Here is a 15053-nt window from a genome sequence, read left to right as displayed (position 1 = left end):
CATGTACCCTTTGAAGTCTGAGATATCGATTAAAAACCATCATAACGATACATTCGCCACCTGGTTGCAGAAGGAAGTCATGGCCAATGATGAAATTCATGAGCAGCTAGCTTGGCTGGCCAGGGGTCCGGCAAATTCAATCTTGATGTACCAAGGATATGAAATTAATGGATACACATTTTACACAAGATCCCAAGATAACAAGAGCACCAATCAAAATAGTGGTGTCCATATAGATGCCACAGACTCTAGTAGACAAACAAACTCATATTTTGGTTACATTGAGGAGATCTGGGAACTCGACTATGGGCCGCTGAAGATCCCTCTATTTCCAGAGTCTTGATATCGACGAGTACGGAATGACAACAGTAGACCTCAAAGTGCTTGGCTATCGAGACGAACCATTCGTCCTAGCTAACGATGTCACCCAAGTTTTTATGTGCAAGACATGTCTAGCAAACCAAAAAAGGACAAGTTTAGAAGTAAATCAAGTTTTGCAGGTGCGGGAGATGAGCCAAAGCGCCACATAGTTCTGGCAGGCAAAAGAAAAATTGTGGGAGTCGACGATGTCACATATGAAGAAGAATACAACAAGGTCGAAGACATGACTCCGTTCGCAGAGGAGGTTGACACAAGTATTCTTTTAGCCCAAAAGGAGGCTCCCCGCACACGTCATGATCACAATGAACGGACGATTGTAAAGCGAACCATCGTTAATATTCCATTATTAGAATGATTATCTCTTGTAATAGTTTACATGAACATTATCAGATTTATTATGCAATTCTCAGATTTATTATGCAATTCTCAGATTTGTTATGAATTATCTAATTTATTATACGATTTAATGATTTACCAGGCAATTATAAAATTTATTATTCAAGTAACTAATTTATTAGGCGATTAAATGATTAATTAGAGAAGTAATATAATTATTGGACAAGTAAATGATTTATTAGGCATTTATCAGATTCATTAGCCAATTAAATGATTTATTATGCAGTTACTAGATTTATTGAGCAACTAACAAATTTATTAGGCATTAATCAGATTTATTAGTCAATTATTTTAATTATTATGCAATTAACTGAGTTTCTAGGCAAATATCAGATTTATTATGCAATTACCAGGTTTATTATGAATTATCTGCCAATTAACAGATTTATAGGAAAAAAAATACAAGATTAAGGTACCGGGTGAATTATCCAACCGGTATCAAAAGATAATCTTTGGTACCGGTTGGAAAGTCCACCCGGTGCCTTAAGGTAATTTGGTTTAAAAAAAAGTGGGACGTCGCGCGGGAGTCGAACCGTGGCCGCGGCGCCCAAATAACCGCGCGTTACTACTGAGCTAATGAGGAATTCAGTTCAAAGAGGGAAAACAAAGCAACAAAAGCAAAGTTTAAAAAGCATTAGGTACTGGTTTTCCTAAGCCACCCGGTACCTTAGGGGCTTTTCATTTCCCGCCCATTGGGGACCTAAGGCACCAGGTGGGTTGTGACCCGGTACCTTTGGCTGGCCAAGGGTACTGGGTGGATCAGGAACCGGTACCTTTGGCTGGCATTAGGTACTAGTTTTGTTTTTTCACCCGGTACCTTAGGCCCTTCCTATATATCTAGAACCCCTGTTCTTCTTCCTCCACTTCCTCCCCTCCTCGCGATTGCCGGCGCCTCTTCACCGCCTCTCAGATCGTCCGCCGCCCCGGCCTGCACCCGCCCCGCTGCGCGCCGCTGCCGACTCCTTCACGAGGCCCGCGCCGCCGGTCTCCTTCGTGGCCGCGCTCCCTCCTCCGTGGCCACGCCGCCCCCTCCGTCGTCGTTGTCGACTGCGGCCCCCGGTGCGCCACGCCGACGTCCCACGCCGACGCCAGCATGCCGTGATCGTCCCCACGCCGACTCCAGCGCCCCCGGCCGCCGCCGACTCCAGCGCCTCCATCCCCACGCCGACTCCAGCGCCCCACGTCGTCGCCGCCGCCGCCGCTTCATCTCCAGGCCGCACCGTACATCGCCCACGCTCCACATTCCTCGCAGTACGTCGCCGCATGCCAGCACCGCCCCCTGCTCTGCCCTCCGGCCGGCCTTGCATTGGCCCTGCTCTGCCCGGCGGCGCCGAGATGATTTTTTTCTTTAATTTTTTGAGTAATTTACCATTTAGTTTACAAATTTAGTTTTTTTCTCATGTGAATTAGATTTTTAGGTAATTTAGCATTTAGTTTAGTAATTTAGTTTACAAATTTCGATTTTTTCTCATGAGAATTAGATATTTAGATAATTTAACATTTAGTTTAAAAATTTAGTTAACAATTTTAGATTTTTTTATGTAATTGCCCAATAACTTTTAGATTGCAATTATGGAATACATTACCAAGAATATAAATTCTCATCTCTAGGGTTTAGAAAATTTAATATAAATTACCAATTTTGATATTTAAACTTTATATTTAGTTTGTTTTTTCTAGTTGAGTTAATTATTCCTAAGTAGTATTTCTTATCATTTATGTACATGTATAAATTACAAAGTAGTATTTCTTATCATTTTGTGGGAAAGTAGTATAATTTCTTATCATTTACCATTTATGTACATGTATAAATTCCCAAGTAGTATTTCTTATCATTTTGTAAGTTTATTATAATTTTTCTCAAGAATTACATGTACATGTATTATGTTGAAATACTTTGTATTATTAAATTTCATAAAATTTTAAATGTACATGTTACACACACACTCACACACACACTAACACACTAACACTTTTACTCACACACACACACACACACAACCGGTACCTCGACGCTTTAAATTTAGAGCGCGGCCCCCTAACGCGTTACTAACACACTCACACTCTCTCTGTCTCTCTCTCACACACACTCTAACAATACCACTAACACTAACACTAATTGACACATAGGGTTTCAGCTAACAATGGATCCCTATGATGAGGAGACCGCCGCAAAGTATATGATGGATGCTATAAACGAAGATACAAGGGTCAATGCTACTGAACAATTCGGTGCCGAAGAGACCCGCACAGCCGATTCGTTCCTGAATATGTACGGAGATGGCAGTGACGGGGATGATGACTTCAACTCGACGCCCGCTCTACAGCCCGTTCCAGTACGTATCTTAATTATGCGTCGAAGTCGCGCTCTTTATGTTCCAGTATCATGGCATTTATTAATATATCTTTTATTACATTTAGTCATGCTCTGAATCAAAGTCGAAAGGGAGACGTTGTCCGACCAAAAAACTTGAGGGAAGACAGGTTGTCACAGAAGTGGATGCAGAGGGCTGTCCATGTGCTCCAGAGGCTGCTAGCACCAAGTTTGTCGCACAATGTGGGGTTGTTGTTCGGACGAAAATTCCGATCACCTTAAGACTCTGGAAATCGAGCAATCCAGAAGAACAACAACACGCTGTGCCTCCACACCAGAAGGAAATGATGTGGACAGAACTGAAGGATATGTTCACATTTCCGGAAGGAGTCAATGAAGAACTTGTGAAGCAGTGTGCCTTGAAGAAGATGGCCCTTGCATTTGCAACATTCAAGAAAAAGTTGTTCTCCTAATTACATCAAGAAGGATAAGGAACCGGACTGGAATGATTTTCCTCAAGTTAAGCCTTACTGGGAGGACTTCAAACAGTACAAGCTATCTGAGGAAGCACAAGAAAAATCTGAACAGGCCAAAAGGAATGCGGGAAACAAAAAGTACAGCCACCACCTTGGGGCAGGTGGGTACAAGAAGGCAGTAAAGAAATGGCAGAAGACAGAGGAAGACCTTATTGATAGAGGCATCCGGCCGGCGACATGGGAATGGCCGGATAGATCGAAGTGGTGGTTATTTGCTAACGGTGTGACACTCAACCCAACGGATGGAACTTTGGTCGTGCCTGGGAACATGGAAGAAGTGGCCTGTGATCTGGTCACAGCAAAAGATGAGGCAAAACAAGGAACATTCCAGCCTCAAAGGGAGAACGATGAGCTGACCAGGGCATTAAAGAATCCTGAACACCCTGGACGAGTCCGCGGCATCGGCGTGGTCCCATGGAAAGTTGCTTGGGATGGAGATAGCTCATATAAGACTCATCAAAGGAGCAAGGCTGAATAGGACGAGAAAATCCGTGCTATACAAGAAGAGATGAATAAAAAAGTTGCTTCACTAGAATCTCAGATGGACACAAGGGCCAATACGGCAGTGCAGCAGGCTCTGAGCCAAAGGACCACCGGTGCCCCGCAGGCGCCGGATGTTGTGATAAGCCCGGCCGATCAGCGACGTAGCAGTTGTGCATCGACGGCTCCGATCGATGTACAAGCTGAGGTACTAGCACCAGAGCAGCAGAGGTACCCGGTCGATGATATCACCATTCCAACTACATGCGAGCTCCATGTGCGAGTAAAGAATATATCTGTTCAGGTAGCACACGGGTCTGTCCTACCCGTGAATCCTGCTAGTACAATTAATGGAATGACGATACCTCCTGGCTACGCCTTTGTCACAGTCGAGCAGATAGTTGAACCAACCCATATTAATGAGAATCTCGAGCTCGATTTTGTTGGAGGTGATGGAGAGAAGATGTTGGGAGATGCACTACACGGGATTGTTCTATCGCGCAAGGCCGACATCAAACTGACTGCGAACAACAAGGCTCCCGTGGATCCGCCTCCCTCAGCACCATCTCCGCTCGACTATAGTAATGTTCATCGCGATCCAACTCCCTCACCTGAGCAGAGGGCCGGTAGTACTCCAACTCCTCCGGCACCGGAAGGAAAAGGAAAGAAAAAGACAGCATCCCTCCCACTGCCTGGACTTACAAACAAGAAGCAAAAAAGGGTTGAAAAGAAGATAGGCCCTAAGAAGAAATTAGCTTATGAGCTGACCCAAGAGGAACTTGACGAGGAAGTGGATCGCGAGGTGAAAGAACATTTCAAACCTAAAGTCCAAGAGAAGAGGGTACCGGTAGATCGAGAAATAGTAGTCAAGGTCTACTCATGCTTGAACAACCCACCAGGACCGAAACAACTACCCTCAGACTTTGATCGCACGCTGATAAAGGCACAGGAGCAGAGAAAAAATAAGAAATGTGGAAAGACTGTTCCTCAGCATGGCTCAGTACAGAAGCAACTCGAGCCCCTCGTGGTGGGGAGGCAACAAAATGAAGCAGAGGCGGAATTTTTTCGTGAAACAGGATTCACGCTTGATCAGGCAGCAGGGACAGCAGATATCCCAATTGTTGAAGTTGTTGCTCATCCATTCAAGCTTGGGAAACCTCTTGCCCCTGAGGAGGACGAGATCAAACTAGGCACACAGATGTTCAATTTACACAGATGGTACATGCGCATGTCCAACGAAAAATGGATATGTTTGGAGTTAAGTATCGCGACCATGATTTCTATCGTGGGGAGGACGACTTCTGGGTCTACTTCGAAGATCTACATGCCATATATCATCGACAAGCCCTAGACATCTTTATCATCACCATTTGGGTTCTGTAAGTATCAAAAAAAATTAGATTGTCATAAACGTAAATAACTATGTGCACTTCATAATTTGTATTTTATCATTCACTATGGAGGTTCAAAGATGCTGGAAAGAAGGATGGCATCATCAGGTGGGCTCCATGATGCCGTTGATAATCAACCAGAAAACTCTTAACGACAACTACAAGGAGACGTGTCAAAACATGTACGATGCCCTGATGCGCCAACATTACAAATCTTATATAATGATACCCTACAACTATGGGTAAGTCTTGGTCGAGTAAAACCTCTTTTATATTTCTAAATAAATGCTAAGTCTAATATGTTTGTGTATATATCTGCAGTTATCATTGGGTTTTGCTCATACTTTGTTTGGAGAGCGGCAATCTTATAGTGTTCGACTCCATGAGGTGCCCACGGTCTGCAATCCAACACTTCTTAGACCCATTGAACAGGTAAGTACAATGTGCACATATCAAATCATTTTCAATTTTACATCAATTATTCAACATCCAAGTAAATTTCCTGCACAGGGTGTGGAAACAATTTGTAAAGAAGAACAAAGGAGTCGGTGCAGGGAAGACGCAATTGGATGTTAGAATGGATTTTCCGGTATGTTGGGTCGCGCCCAATTCTCTAAGTAATATCAATTGTTCTGCATAGGCGTACACAAATATAGAATAACTGATTTATTCCTTTTACAGTGTGCGAGACAACAACAAGGAACAGATTGGTGTGGGTACTATGTATGCAACTACATACATGGTCTAGTAGAATGCGGGAAAGAAACTTCGGAGGATGCCAGAGTATGTCCATACCGTTCTCAACTCCGTTCAATTAATTATACTAACGTGGTGAATTAATTTATATCCATCTTTTCAAAAATGATAGATGTCGCAAATTTACATGGAATCTTTCCCTGTTGATCGGATTAATGCCGTGTGCGAGCAGCTCGCAGGATTCATTGTGAAGGAGATCCTGGATCCTAGAGGCGAGTTCTTCCATGACGGACACATCAACAGAGGGTCCTCTTGAAACATGACTTGTATATTAGTAAATATTTTTAAACACGATGTCGTGTTGTTTGTATATTTGTATATATATTGTAATTACTAGCTAACTTAACTAAATGCTTGACTTTGACTTTTAGTTAATTTCTTTGAACTCTAACACGATCGATGGACGTATACGTATAGTACTATATAGCTCTATCAAGTACGCATAGCAATTCTCAAAGAATAAACAAAATAAATAAAAAAGAAATTTGGGATAAACGGGCAAGACTCTTTGGTAGCGGTTGGAAATACCAACAGGTATCAAAGAGGCTGCACGCTTGCGTCAGCGTGGTAGCCTCAAAGGCACTGGTTGGTTTTTCCAACCGGTACCTATTAGTGCCAAAGGCACCGGCTTGTTTACCCGGTATTCTAGACCCGAGCCAAGGGTCTCGGTTTGCGGGTGCCGGTTCGAAAACCGGCACCTAAGGGCTTCTTCAACCGGTGCTGAAGGCCCGTTTTCCAGTAGTGGTATGGCCGATCTGACGGCTGTTACGGACCAAGGGGGCGAATGGTAAATGAAATACCGTCCAGCCCTCTGGCCCTCACCCCGAGTCCTGGGCGGCGCCTCCGTTGCTGCCTTGCCTGCGCGGTTGCCTGGCAGACAGCCGGCGGGCCGGGCGAGTTCACTACGCGCGCGCCGTACGCGTGCTCACAGCATTGACGCCGCCTCCATGTGAGCACCGTCAAGCGAACTAGTTGCTGGCGAGGGACAGCCCTCTGTGGCAACTTTTTCGACTATTTACTACTAACTCTGTTTCAAATTATAGTTCGTTTGACTTTTTGACCCAAAGTTTGACCACTCGTCTTATTCAAAAAATGTGTGTAAACATAGTCAAATTTAAGTCATTCTTGAAGACCTTGTATTGATAAAGCAAGCTACAATAAAAGAAGTGATATTTTTTGCTTAAATTTTTGAATAAGACGAATGGTCAAATTTAAGGTCAAAAAAGTCAAACAAACTATAATTTGGAATGGAGAGAGTAGTTTACTAGTTTACACTTCCAAGTATTGTTAGACAAGTCAAGTAAGGTCAACAATTCATCTGACGAGTTACACGTGGCCGTATTGATAGCATGGTACACAACTAGCTAGATGTTCTACAACAATGTGGTATATATAGAACTCTAGATAAGAGCTCGGTTTAGATTCTTGTTATATATCTCCCCCTTGCATTGTGCTGCCATTTCATTGGCCTCTGCACTCCCATCAAAGAAACATTGCTTCACGTAAATGGCTAGGCCAACCACTACTAAAAAATAATTTGTAGCAATGCCTGCTTTTTTTCTAGGAGCGGGTCAAAATTTAACTCGTTGCTATAAATGGAGCATAGCTACTGTAGCAACTGACCCGCCTCTAAAAATGTATTTTCAGGGGCTGATCACCCCATCACCCGTCCCTATAAATGGACCCATTTTTAGGAGCGGGTGAGGGGGTGATCCACCCCTAAAAATACTATTTGTAGGGGCGGGTCAGCCCCTCAACCGCCCCTATAAAATTTGAACACAGTGGGCGAGTAAAAATCGAGGCAGCAGCATGGGCGCAGGCAACCACAAATTTTCTATTTATTTCTATCCTTCCTATCCTCTCTCTCTCTCTTGGCAGCAACCTCTCTTTCCCTTCCCTTCCTTCTCCTCCTCCTCTCCAGGCGCCTCGGCTCGCGGTGGCAGGCTCGGCCTCGGTGCAGCTTGCGGCGGCCGACGGGGCCTCGGCGCGCGGCGGCCGGCTGGGGCCTCGGCGTGGAGGCCGGCGGCCCTGGGCACGCGGCGGCCAGCCGGGGCCTCAGCGCGGAGGCCGGCAGCCCTGGGCACACGGCGGCCGGCCGGGCCATAGCGCGGAAGCCGACGGCCCTAGGCACGCGGCGGCCGGCCGAGCCTTAGGCTGTCCGCAGCGGCCTTTGTAAAAAAAACGCAACGCAGCATCCAGTACCGCTTAGAGAAGAAAAAAGCCTGCAGCGGGGCTCTGTAAAAGCTACGCTATTGTACCGCAGCGCCCTTCGTCCGCAATTTCCAGAGAAGCTAGCGGACGTGCGCTACATGCCACCATGGCGTGGGGTCCGCCTCCGCCGTGCCTCTCCTCCACCCCCCTCAACACACACTCTCATTCTATCATTCCAAGAAGGCTCTCCTCTCTCTTGCTCTCTTAGCTAGGTAGTGGAGCTAGGCTAGTTCTTGTTTAGCAAGCAAGTCGTCCTCGGGGTCGTTGAGCAATCCTCGGCTCCCGGTATGGCTTTGTATCCGAATTGTCAGACTTCTATTCATAATATAGAGATATGTCATGGTTGCTTTACTATCTTGATAGTTTATCAATCCATGCTTAGTTCGTTCATGAGTTATGCTAAAGTCTTGGTTAGGCCAGATGATCCGGGTACGGATAGAGGTTCGTTGTGCTTTCGGGCTAGCTCTAGTGTTTTACTTGTCCATCCGAAGGGTGGGAGACACGGGGACACTAGAGTAGTGACTTTATACACGAGCGTGGTGCTCGGGTATGTGGGATCCTTCGGATATGACATGCTCCACGGTGTGACTGGGGTAGACGGCAGGTGGTGACAGCCCTGTCGGTCCGGCGTAACAGCTGTGTTGCATTTAGCGTACTCCCCGATGTTCGGGTTCGGTGTAGGAGTTCATGCAAAGAGGTAACGGAACTGGACGTTCTCCAGTACGGGATCTTCTCCCCGCTATCCCATTTTCCTGGTACCTGCAGTCCTAACCATGTCCTAACATGAGCCCAGCTTTGGATAGAAGCACTAGGACACCTAACCTAGCCTAAGCTCCAGCTGACTTAACATAGGATAGAGTAGCTCTTTCTTTTGTCGTTTCACTCTTTTATTCCTTCCTCTTGGAGTGTGGTTGTGTGTTGTGTCGCATTACCCTTGCTTATTCTTTATCTGGATTTACCCCTATTAGAGTGTTGCCTATTGCTTGAGGCACAATGTCATGGTTAATGTTAAGTACAATACCTTTGCCACGGCCGTCCTTTGGGACACAAATAAATGACGATACCCTTACTCTCCGGGTGAAATACTACAACGGTATATCCATGCGCTTGCGGATCCATCTATAATCGTATTGATTATACCACGAGAGTGGCACCCTTTGGGTGCAGTTGCTAGGATGGGTTCGGCGCCCTCATTTCTAGTGATTGCACTAAGGACCGCCAACATGCAATTCTGAGGTTGTTACCAAGGTCATCGCAAATCTGGTATTGACTTAAGAAATACCAACAGACGCGGCGGCGCGGAGCTCCCCCGCGAGCGGGCCACGGCAGCGCTCGCCCACCCAAGGCTGCGGCGGCGCTTGCCGCCCCGCGAGGGAGGAGGGAGGAGGCGGGGCCGTGGCGGCGCTCGCGGCGTGCTCGCCTGCGCCCCCTGCCCGCCCGCGCCGCCCGTCCGCCTGCCCGCCGCGCCGCGCCGCAGGGAAGGGGGAGAGAGGAGGGGGAGGACGAGGGGGCGCCACCCCGCGAGGGAGGAGGGAGGAGGCGGGGCCGCGGTGTGCTTGCCTACACCCCCTGCCCGCCCGCGTCGCCCCATCCGCCTGCCCGCCGCGCCGCGCCGCAGGGGAGGGGGAGAGAGAGGAGGGGGGAGGACGAGGGGGCGCCGCCCCGCGAGGGAGGAGGGAGGTGGCGGGGCCGCGGTGTGCTTGCCTGTGCCTCCTGCCCGCCCGCTCGCTGGGGCCGTGGCCGTGGCCCGCGCGATTGGAGGGCCGCGCGCGCGGGGCCGGAGCCGAGCCGGGCCACGCGCCCCCACGGCAGCGGCGGAGCTCCAGCAGGCCTCGGCCGCCGGCCCGCCGCGTGCGCCCTTGCTCCTCCCCCCGCCCCCTGCACCGCCGGAGAGGGAGGGAGGGGGGCGAACGCCGCGGCGCCTCACCATGGCCTCGAGGTGCAGGGGCCGGCGGAGCTCGAGGCCTAGGCCGGCGCGCCGTGTTGTGGCCCTGCAGCCACCGGAGAGGGAGAGGAAGAAGAAAGGGAGGAGAGGCCGCCATGACCACCGCCCGCCATGCGCGCGCTGCCGCCTTGCGCTCGCCGCGGCCGCGCTGCCCTGCCTCACAGCCGCCTCCCCGCGGGCCCGCCGCCGTGCGCGCGCCGCCGCCTCGCGCCTGCCGCGGCCGCGCTGCCCTGCCTCGCCACCGAGGCCCGCGCTCGCGGTGAGCTGGAGCTCCAGCATCGCGGTCGACGCGAGCTCCAGCTCCGCCCCGGCGTCCGGCAGGAGTGCAGGGACTAGCGGCCGGTGCGCACCTCCTTGCTCCGGGGCGTGAGGGAGCTCCGGCTCCGGTGGCCGGCGCGCGCGGGGGGATGGGCGAGGAGGAGAAGAGGGCGGTGTGGGAGATGGAGCAGACCGAGCGCCGGTGCCCCGGAAGGGGAGGAGGGGCGCCGGCGATGGGGGCGGGAGCGTTGGAGAGAGAGAGGGGGGGAGGAGGGGTAAAAAGATAAAAAAAATTATGATATGTGGGTCCCGCAGCCAATAGTTGGTATAGAGAGTAGATATAGAGAATGGATTGGTGCGGAGAAACTGAATATAGAGTAGAGAATTTCGATGAACGGGATGGAATATTCTATTTAAAGAGTGGATTTGGAGTACCACGAGTGCGGATAGCCTTAGCGCGGACCCTAGCGGCCCTGGGCGTGCGGCTGCCGGGGCGTATATACATGTATATGATTTGCTTGATCGATCTGTTACCAGCTAGCAGTACTCATCATAATCATACCTTTCATACTTGATCTTCTCTTGTACAAGGTACTGCAACGAACGCGTCCGCCTATCAAGGACATTTCTTACCTCGTCGAGTGCCAGGAAGGCACGTTGTCCTGCTTGTACCTGCTGCTCCTGCATCTGCAGCAGGCGTCCTCGGAACTCCTCCGCCCCCACAAGGTTTGCAGGTCCTCAATTGCGGAGCTTTCCATGAGGATCTACGCCGGGAAGCTGCATAGGCATGCAGTGGGCACGCACAAATAATTGGGTACAAAGAGTATCATTATCACCAGTCATTGCTTAAAGCCTGATGACCAACAAATTCCGACGATTGAGGAGGTCTTCATGCCATTGCAATTTGCAATTGCCGGCCAGCTGCCGCATAGGCAGACACTATGACATCAGCGTGATGAAATCCTCAGAAGAAGGCAGCAACTGAAGACCAGGAGATCCAAGGCAGTGCAGAGTACGTGCTTGCTTCTCCAGATCGGCACGCGCGAATGCTCGCTCGTCAGGAGGAACCGCCTCCACGACCTGGCGTCCACCCCCCGTCCCAAGTGCGCGCTGCCGCTTCTCCTTCCCTGCCGGCCGGCCCGCTCGCTCACCCGCCTCCCGCGCCGCTGTAGAACACCGACCACCCTAGCAGACACCTTCGTCACCGATCGTAGAATTCGGTCCGCCGGCGAGGCTTCGACGAGCATCGTTGATGCTCTCGGCGGACAAGGCTGTGCTCGAGGCGCCGGCTCGCGGATGCCATTCCGTGCGCTCCGGAGCTCCTGCTAGAATGCGCTGGGTAGCCACTGACTGCAGCCTGCAAGAGAAAGATTGCTGATTTTGGATGCTGCAGCGGAGAGATTTTCTCTATTCCTCGCGACCAGTGCCGCCGCCGGCGTCGAGGCATGCGGCCACGCGCCGGGCTCCGAGCACCATACGGCCGACGGCGGAGCCCAGCATCCGGCGGAGAACGATATGGCCGACGGCGGAGCCCAGCATCCGGCGGAGAGAATGCCGGAGACATCCAGCAGCGCCGTCGCCGCTCACTCCGCCGCGGCGCCATGCTCGCTGCATCACGCGGTGCATGCCGCCGAGCCAGGCAGGAGGAAAACGACCATGTCAAAGTGCAATCCGTTGATATCTGGGCCGCACGCGCGAGATCTGACGGCTGTCAGCGACCAAGGGGTGGACGGTAAATGAAATACCGTCCACCCCTGGCACTAGTGCGTCCTCTTCTCCCGTCCTCCGTGCGTCGCGTCGCCGGAGAGCCGCCATGTCCCCGCTCACCGCCGCGGCCCATGGATCCCTAGTACGCCGGCAGCACGACTGCACAAGGCAAACGCGGAACCCAGGGGCAAGAGGGACGCCGACGACGCGGCGTGGCTGCTGGTGAGGCTCCGACGACCGACCACCGACGAGCGGCCCTGACGCCCTCGGCGTCGCCGCCGCGCGCCGCCGGCGGGCAAGGACCTTCTCGCCCCTTTTGGCGCCGCGCGCCCGGGCGTCGACATCATCGGCAGTGGAGCAGGTCCTGTGGGTGCTCGTTCGCGGTGGCGGACAGTCGGACACTGCTCGGCTCGAGGTACTCCACCGTATGCGTGCCGGCGAGACTGGAAACAGAGGTCACGGGGATCTACGGCGCTGCCCAGCTCCAGCCAATTGGCATGGTTGCGACAGGTGGAAGATGAACGTCTGTACTGTACCTGTGCTCGAGGCAAAGGTGAGACGAATCAATACGTGGCAACTGAAAACTGATAGTTACTACCGGATCCACATGATGTCTGACGGCCTGAATCTGGGTTCCCTGAAAGCGCCGATGTTTCTTGAATCAACACTTATGCAGAGGATGCGTCGAGGGAACTGAATAATACTTTAGCAAAGTGCCTGCCTCAAAAGTACCATGAACAAATGTGAAATCGACCGCTTGGTGCGCCTTGAGTAGCCTGACATCCGATCACTGTAAGCACTTCACCGTGGAGCGAGCGCGCGGAGCCTCGCCTCGGACGCTGCTGCAGCCTTGTTGCCGGAAGTCGATCGACGAGCAGGCCAACATGCTGTTCGACTTCCTCGCGGCGGAGAATGGTACGGTCGCCGCCGGAGCCCAGAAGCCGGCAGAGAGACCGCCGGCGCGGCGACATCCAGCAGCGCCATCGCCGCCGCCGCGCCATGCTCGCTCCATGCCTCCATGGATGCGATGCATGCCGTCGAGGGAGCCCAGGCAGGAGAACGACCAAGTCTAAGTGCAATCCTTCAAAATCTGGGCCATACGTGCGCGATCTGACGGCTGTCGGGGACCCAAGGGTGGACGGTAAATGAAATACCGTCCACCCCCGTCCCAGGTGCGCACCGTGCGCTGCCGCTTCTCCTTCTCTGCCGGCCGGCCCGCTCGCTCACCCGCCTCCCGCACGCCGCCGTAGAACACCGAACACGCTAGCTGACGCCATCGTCACCGATCGCCGGCTTGAGGCCGCCGGTGAGGCTTCGACGAGCATCGCCGACGCCCTCGGCGGACAAGGCCGTGCTCGAGGTGCCGGCTCACGGATGCCATTCCGCGCGCTGCGGAGCCCCTGCTAGAATGCCCTGGGGTAGCCGCTGGCTGCTACCTGCAAGAGAAAGCTAGCTGATTTTGGATGACGCAGCGGAGTGATTGCCTCTATTTCTCGCGACCAGTGCCGCCGCCGGCGTCGGGGCATGCGGCCACGCGCCGGGCTCCGAGCACCCGGCTCTGCTCGACTTCCTCGGCGACATCAACAGGACGAGAACGATACGGCGGACGCCGGAGCCCAGAAGCTGACGGAAATAGTGCCGGCGCGGCGACATCCGGAGCGCCGTCGCCGCTCGCCCCGCCGCCGCGCCATGCTCGCTCCATCACGCGGTCCGTGCATGCCGTCGAGCGAGGCAGGAAAACGACCAAGTCAAACCGCGATCCTATAAATCTGGGCCGCAGGCGTCCGATCCGACGGCTGAAAGGACCAAGGGTGGACGGTAAATGAAATGCCTCCATCCTCCGTATGTCGTTTAGTCGGAGCGCCGCCATGTCCCCTCTCACCGCCGCCGTCCATCGATCCCTATTACACCGGCAGCATGAGGCAAACGCGGAACCCAGGGCAACGACGCGGCGTGCCTGCTGACGAGGCAGGCTCCGACGGCCCGGTGTCGCTGCTGCACGCCGGCGGCGGCGGGCAAGGAACTGCTTGCTCTTGGCGCCGCGCGTCGACGTCAGCGGCAATGGAGCCGGTCCCGTGGGCGCTTGTTCGCGGTGGCGGACACTGCTCGGCTCGAGGTACTCCAGCGTACGTGCCGGCGAGACTGGAAACAACGGCCACGGCAGCGATCCACAGCGCTGTCCAGCTCCAGCCAGCCAATGGGCACGGTTGCGATAGGTGGAAGACGAACGTCTGTACATTTCAGCTGCCCCTGTGCTCGAGGCAGAGGAGAAACGCCAATGTTCCTGAAAGCGATCCATGATGTCTGACGACCTGAATCTGCTAGGATCCCTGAAAGCGCCAATGTCCCTTGAACTTGATACTTATGCAGAGGATGCGTTGCGGGAACTGAACAATACTTTGGCACAGTGCCTGCATCTAAAGTGCCACGAACAAATGAGAAATCGACCGCTTGGTTCGCCTCGAGAATGGTTAGAACGCCTCTGTTTTAAGCATAGTTTGATCAGCCGATGTTTATAACAATGTAAAAGAGAATAACAAAAATACAAGGCTACAGAACTTACATCTTGCAGCCAAATTTGGCGTCTAGTTTTTTTTTTTTAAAAAAAACTAGACACCAAATTTGTAGAAAAAATAAATTAGTAGCACCAGACTAGCTTCATTGTTAAATCCACCATG

Source organism: Panicum virgatum, chromosome 6N, assembly GCF_016808335.1.
Source record: "Panicum virgatum strain AP13 chromosome 6N, P.virgatum_v5, whole genome shotgun sequence".
NCBI classification, from domain to species: Eukaryota; Viridiplantae; Streptophyta; class Magnoliopsida; order Poales; family Poaceae; genus Panicum; species Panicum virgatum.
This window is presented reverse-complemented; position numbering follows the sequence as displayed.